We start from the raw sequence: 6,944 nt of genomic DNA, 5'->3' as shown, positions 1-6,944 counted from the left end.
AAAAAAAAAAAAAAAAAAAAAAAAAAAAAAAAAAAAAAAAAAAAAAAAAAAAAAAAAAAAAAAAAAAAAAAAAAAAAAAAAAAAAAAAAAAAAAAAAAAAAAAAAAAAAAAAAAAAAAAAAAAAAAAAAAAAAAAAAAAAAAAAAAAAAAAAAAAAAAAAAAAAAAAAAAAAAAAAAAAAAAAAACACAGGAGTAAAAATTAGGAGTCCAGAGTTTAGGAGCAACAATTAGGAGCCCGTGATTTAGGAACAAAAAAATAGGAGCCCAAGATTTAGGAAATAAAAAATTAGGAGGGCAAGATTTAGGAAATAAAAAATTAGGAGGGCAAGATTTAGGAAATAAAAAATTAGGAGGCCAAGATTTAGGAGAAAAACAAAAAAAATAGAAACAAATATTAGGAGCCCAGGGTTTAGGAATAAAAATTAGCAGTAATAAAATTAGGAACTCAGATTTAGAAACAAAAATTAGGAGGCCAAGATTCAGGAAATAAAGATTAGGAGGCCAAGATTTAGGAGAAAAAATTAGAAGCCCGAGGTTTGGGAGTTAAAATCGGGATTCCAGGGTGCAAAAGGCTGGGAAAACAAGCGGCAGGGGCTGTGGAACACGAGGAGCCGGTGAGGAAAGGTTTGACACCAGCGAGCTGGAGCTGTGCCATCGGTGCCATCCAGCAGGAATTTCCAGGCTCTGCATCCCGATCTGCTCTGCCGGCCCCGGACCAGCCGCTGGTGAGCGATTAAACAGCTGAGGATGTCCCTGCTCTGCCCTCCCTTCGCATAACTCCGAATGACAGAGCAAATTGCCACGGTGTGAGCGCGGGGGAAGGGGGGGCTGATGGATGGGAGCCGACAGCGTCTCTTCCCATCAGGATTATTTACGGGGCATCAGCACCGGGGAGGATCCGGGAGCAGCTCCCCGGGCCCCGCAGCTCCCGGGCGGCTCCTTGGAACGGGAAACCTCCGCCTCCCGAGCCTGCCAGAGTTCATGGAACCGAATAAAAGCCAGGGGTGATGACATTTATAAGCACTAAGATCTTAAAGACAGAAAAAAAAATATATATATACTACTGTGGATGGAGGCTTTGGATCAGAATTTAATAAAAAGATGGAATGCTGGCCAAGGGCTGCTTGGCTGGAATATTAAAAAAATTCACGCCCTTGACGTGCTCTGTGTTGGCTCTGGGACACTGAGGGGCCTTCAGTGGCACCTGGACAGGGACACCTTCCACCAGCCCAGGCTGCTCCAGCCTGGCCTTGGACACTTCCAGGGATCCAGGAGCAGCCACAGCTTCCCTGGGCAAGCTCATTAATCCCCCAAAGTTGCACGTGGGGACAGAGCCCCCAGACCCCTGGGGGGGCACAAAGTGGGAGTTCCCCGGGAGGCAGAGACCCCATCTGCACCAATCTGCCTGATTAGGAGAGCGCAACATTTTTCACTAAACGGGGTGGTTGATGTGGATCGTTCTCGGTTGCCAAGGAAGGGGCTTTGCCCTTCTCCCCGTGCCAAGTGTTTACCTAGGAAGGATCCCCGAGCCCCCAGTTAAGGAGGAGGAGAGACAAATTATCCCTTCATCTGAATGGTTGATGAGTTCTCTCCCAGGCCTCTCAGGTCTTCCTTCCCGAAGACATAAAGCCGTGATTTGTCCCAGGTAGATTTTTCATCAGGCCCATAAAAACTTCCAGCTGATGTTAATGGGGGAGAGTTTATCTCCAATGGGTCCCAGACAGGCTCGTTCCGAGGATGTGCCAAGTACCCATTAAACAAGAAGATGTAACAGGAAAGACGGGGAGCCCAGTCAGAGGGAGGATGGTGCTGCTTGGAAAAGCTGCTGTGGGGCAGCTCTGCCCTGAGGATGGATTTGGGGAGGGGGTCAGTTGGGTGAGTCCTGGGAGGAGCAGCTGAGGGAGCTGTGGGGGCTCCTGCCATGGGCAGGGACATCTCCCACTATCCCAGGCTGCTCCAAGCCCTGTCCAGCCTGGCCTTGGACACTCCCAGGGATGGTCCTGTGGGATTGCTCCTCATGTTCCATGGTCTGTTTCGTGTTCCTGAGCGGTTTTCCCATTTTCTGTCGCTCTGGTTTCTCCCTAAGCACTCCCATTCCTCCCCTGACCCACCAATGGCTCACCAGGGAGCACCTGGATCCAAGTACATGGAGTCACCTCCAGCCCTCCCCACACCTTGGCTCTGCAGGGAGAATGTCCCACCAGGGATATCCGGGGAAAACACCGCCCAAATATCCACCTCTCCCCAAATTAATGGAGTCCTGCCTTAACCCCTCACCCATCCCCAAAGTCAGGGGCTGACCAGAAGCACCACTACGGGAGGTGGGCTCTTCCTGCTCCCAATTTTGGTGACTTCTGGGGTGTAAAAATTACCCCAGATATTCATACAGCACCATTTTTTCCCTGCTTATTGTTTCTGATGCTCAGGACGAAGGAAAGAGCAATTCCAAGCGGGATTTTGGGGAGGTGAGGGAAGCCCGGAGGGGTCAGGGGGATGGAAATGAGGAGCACTCAGGGGCAGGAGGAGCCACGCGGAGCCACCTCAGCCCCATTCCAACCGTGGCACGGGATCGGCACATCCCATCCTCCCTCCGGCCGGGAGGGAAGGAATGCTGCGAGCTGGGATTCGGGGGGGAGGTCCGGGGGATGGTTCGCAGTGCTTTGCCAGCCCTGCATTCCTCGCTCGGCAACGAGCGCGGCTCCAACTCCTGTGCCACACTGACATCTCATGGAAAAAGCTTTCCTTGCACTTGCAGGGCCGGAAAGGCACGTCGGGGGCCAGGGTTCCGGGATGAAGGCTTGGGTTTTGGTGCCCACCTTGTCCTAGTAGAAGTGGGTTTGTACAAAATCGATTTCTCTCTCTGCAGTTAAAGGAATACAAGTGAGTTTGTTTGGCCCAGCCTGGAGGGGGTTTGTAGCTGCAGGTCTGACACTTCTTCACCTCCAACCTCAACTTGCTTCTGATGGTTTTATGTAAAAATAAAAAGAATCTTGGTGCTCTGAGAACTCTCCAGCCAGATGCAGATTAATTTGATAGGAATTAATGAAGGAAATGAGGGAATTTTGGGTGCCTGGGCACTAGGACAATGTCCACATGGACCTGGCAGTGGGCACTTCATCCTGCACTCCCTAAAAAGCAGGAGGTGTGGGAACAGCATCACTGGCACAGCCAGAGCTGAACCCCGGAGTGCCTGTCCCAATTTACAGGCAGGACTTTGCAGGGGAGCAGGAATAACCTCCCTGGGAGTTGCTGGGAAGCTCATCTGAACCTCTTTGGTGGAGCTCAACATCACCACTGTCAGAAAATGGGGATAATTCACAAAACTGCTTAAAATCACCATCACAGGGAGCAGCCACCCAGCTCCCAGGGGAAACAAGGATGTGTCACCCTCCAGGGGAACCTTCCTGGCCAATTCCAGCCCAGCACTCCCAAGTTTTAATGCCTTTTAACCTCGAGGTCTTGGCACCCACGAGCCCTCCCCTGTCAAACCCTCCTCCCAACAACATCTTCCTCAGCTATAACAGGTTTTTTTTCCCCAAGGGGGCGGGCAGGCCCTGGCACAGGTTGCCCTGAGAAGCTGTGGCTGCCCCTGGATCCCTGGAAGTGTCCAAGGCCAGGTTGGACAGGAGGAACCCGGGCTAGGTTTTGAGGTGCTGACCCCACCCCAGAGTGTCCCAGCGAGCTCCCTGCAGGGGTTTTTTGGGATGTGGCCCCACTCCCCAGCTCACAATTTACAGGAGCTGCTGCTCCTTCCACGTCCTCTAAAGCACTTGCCTCCGACTCGGAAGGGAGACTTGAAATCAGAATTAAAAGTCAAACAAAACCAGTGTCTCCACTTAAAAGCCCTTTAAAGGCTCGGCGATGATTAATGTGTTTAAACTATAAACTGTAGCTGTTTTAAGAGGAGATAAATACAAGATCAAGACTTCTGGCTGCACAAACAGTGTGAAGGGGTGAGTAAACAGCCGGGACAGGCTCAGCCTCTCCTGGACGCGCAGCTCCGGCAGCTCCGTGGATTTAAAGGGGAAGCGTCGGGTCCATCCCAACCCCAGCCACGAGAATTGGGGGGGTTCTCACCCTTCTGGGCCGGGCAGGGGCAGAGCCCGGGGGGCAGAGCTGCTGCAGAGGGGGTCAGAGAACCACGGGGTGCTTTGGGTGGGAAGGGACCTTAAAGGCATCCAGTGCCACCCCCTGCCATGGGCAGGGACACCTTCCACCAGCCCAGGGTGCTCCAAGTTCGTCCAACCTGGCCTGGGACACTCCCAGGGATCCAGGGGCAGCCACAGCTTCTCTGGGCAACCTGTGCCAGGGCCTGCCCACCCTCCCAGCCAGGAATTCCCTCCCAACATCCCATCTAAATCTTTCCTCTTTTAGTTTAAAATCATCTCCCCTTGTCCTGTCCCTCCATGCCTTGTCCCCAGTCCCTCTCCAGCTCTCCTGGAGCCCCTTTAGGCCCTGCAAGGGGCTCTCAGGTCTCCCTGGATCCTTCTCTTCTCCAGGTGAACCCCCCCCAGCTCTCTCTTCTGTACAACCCAACCCACCCCCAGCAGGAAGGGTTTTGGGAAGCAGAGAACTTGGCACACACATACCTGGCTGCAGGGAACAGATGCCATTCCCCATCCAGGGATAATTCCAGGGGCAGGACGTGGCTGTTCCTCGGTGGGTGAAGGAGAGGGAAGCAAACCCTGGGACATTCCTGCTGAAAGATTCCCAGTGGGATCACTGGGCCGTTTAGCAGGTACCTGTCACTTCGAACATCCCGGATTATCCCGACAACAACAACGGGAGACGAGCCGGGAACGCGGCTCCTAATCCTGTGTGTGTTCAAACACTCCCAGCCTGGATAAAGAGACTGTTTAATTAAACCAACAAGTCATCGTTTATTTTCGCATCACAATAGGTTAAATGACTTTTTATTCCCATTTTCCATATCAACAGAGCAGACTTTTTGGTAATAAAAGCTAAAGTCTAATTAGCAGCTGGTGTGGTTGTACTTGGCAGCGCTGTGAGTAATTCAGCACAAAGCAAACACATTTACTAGAAATGGCTTTTGATTGCAGGGCAGAGGAAATGGAGGGGGGGGGGAGCAGGGCCAGGCACCTCCTGGTGTTGTTCCAGGGGAGGTGAGAGCAGGAATTGTCCTGCCCAGGAAGGTGGAAGTGGGAAAACATCTAAACAGTCAATATTCCTGAATAATTCCTTCTTGTTGAAGGAATTACCTGCTCTGGAGCCAGGCTGGGAGAACCAGGAATGCCATGGGATGGGTTACACTTGGCAGCAGGGTGGGAGAGATGACACTTTGGGAAACAATTCCCCATCCTGGGAAGTGTCCAAGGCCAGGCTGGACCGGGCTTGGAGCAACCTGGGCTAGTGGAAGGTATCCCTGCCCATGGAATAGGATGAGCTTTAGGCTCCCTTCCAACCCAAACCAGTCTGGGATTCCCAGAAGGGTCGGGGCTGTGGGAAGGGCAGGAGGGAAAAGCGATGCCTGGAGATGGGGAAGGGCCAAGCGGCCACTTGGCTTTTCCTGCTTCCCCCTCCAGCCTCCCAAACAACTGATCCCATTCCTGCCAAGCTTGGATTCCCTGCAAAGCAGGAATATCACTTTGGGTGGGTTCCCTTCTTCCTGCTGAACAAGATCCTGCTTCCCTTGTCACCTCCAGCCTCCCGGGAGAGAAGGAGGAGCCACATCCCCCAACCCCCTGCAGTGCCAACACATCCCTCCTGCTGGATCCACAAACCCCCCACATCCCTCCTACTGGATCCACAGATCCCCACATCCCTCCTACTTGATCCACAAACCTCCACATCCCTCCTGCTGGATCCACATCCCTCCTGCTGGATCCACATTCCTCCTACTTGATCCACAAACCTCCACATCCATCCGAGGAGCCTCTTGGAGCCGCTGATCCCAAACGTGCTGGAGCCCTCGGGACACGGGAGGTTTGTTTTCCCAGCACTCAGGAGCCGTCCTGGGAAGGAGCAGAACAAAGTGAAGGTGTTCTAAAGTCAATATTGGGCCAAGGAGGCTCCTGACAAAGGGCCACAGAGCTGCAGCTCCCTGGAATTGCTCACCTGGGTTTATCCAGCCTGGAGGAGTTGCTGGGATTCCCCCCTGGAATTCCTTCTCCAGTGTGCAAGGAAAGCTTGAACTCACAGACCCAGGCATTATTTCCACTGATGGCATTAAGGGTTTGGGATGGTTTAACTCATCTTAATTAAAAGATGGATTGGGGGTTGAATTAAAAGTGTGTTTTCAAATGGTTTCACACCCCCCAAAGCTCCCTCCTCCTCCCATCCCATGTTTTTCCCAATCAAAATCATCCTTTAAATGGACATTTATCCAGTTGATTGTTGCCACCAGTGCCACTGGCACCTTCTTGAATGGCAGGGGGGGAATAAATGATCTCTGTGAGCCCTTCCAACCCACTGTGGGACTCGATGAGAAATCGAAACCTCCAGAAAAACTTAAAGGATCCATTTTTGTTGCACCTGAGCCGTTAGACTTGAACTTCTGATTGCCCTGATGCCCAGCCCTGGGGCAGCCACCACGCCAAGGAAATGGGTATTTTCCAGGGGAACTTCCTCTCTTGGGCAGCAAGAAACCACCCAGCACTCCCCCTGCCATGGGAAAGGGGTTGTCTTTCCAAGCAGGACGTTAAACACTTGGCTTTTTCCCATTTTTTTTCTTTTAAAGGAACTTCCCGCTTTCCAAATTTCCATGTTTTTGGGAGGCTTGGCCTCCACTCAGAGCCACGTTCTCTAATCCATCATTTCTTTTTTTTTCCTTTTCCTAAAACCAGAGGTGTCAAACCCAGAGCTTGGGAGGAAGGTGGAAATCCAGGCTGGAATCCCCTTCTCCTGTGTTTTCCGCCTCTGGAAACAGCCTCAGCTAAACCTGCTTTCATATTTAAGCACCTTTTAAAGCTGGAATTATCTCAAAG

At 51.6% G+C, this 6,944-nt stretch overlaps 1 long non-coding RNA gene across 1 annotated transcript in view; it reads left to right on the top strand.

Annotated features, from left to right (window-relative positions):
* Positions 1 to 4,320, top strand: part of LOC114071134 — a 17,042-nt gene extending 12,722 nt beyond the window's left edge. The window contains exons 3-4 of the long non-coding RNA XR_003574006.1: positions 1,972 to 1,997; positions 4,275 to 4,320. This is a non-coding gene — a long non-coding RNA (uncharacterized LOC114071134). The remainder of the gene's footprint in view (positions 1 to 1,971; positions 1,998 to 4,274) is intronic.
* The last annotated feature ends 2,624 nt before the right edge of the window (positions 4,321 to 6,944 follow it).

This window comes from Empidonax traillii, unplaced genomic scaffold (genome assembly GCF_003031625.1).
Source record: "Empidonax traillii isolate 1590-97213 ecotype Southwest subspecies unplaced genomic scaffold, ASM303162v1 scaffold1856:size61439, whole genome shotgun sequence".
NCBI classification, from domain to species: Eukaryota; Metazoa; Chordata; class Aves; order Passeriformes; family Tyrannidae; genus Empidonax; species Empidonax traillii.
Note: the sequence above shows the minus strand (reverse complement) of the source record. Positions and strands in the feature narration are given on the sequence as shown.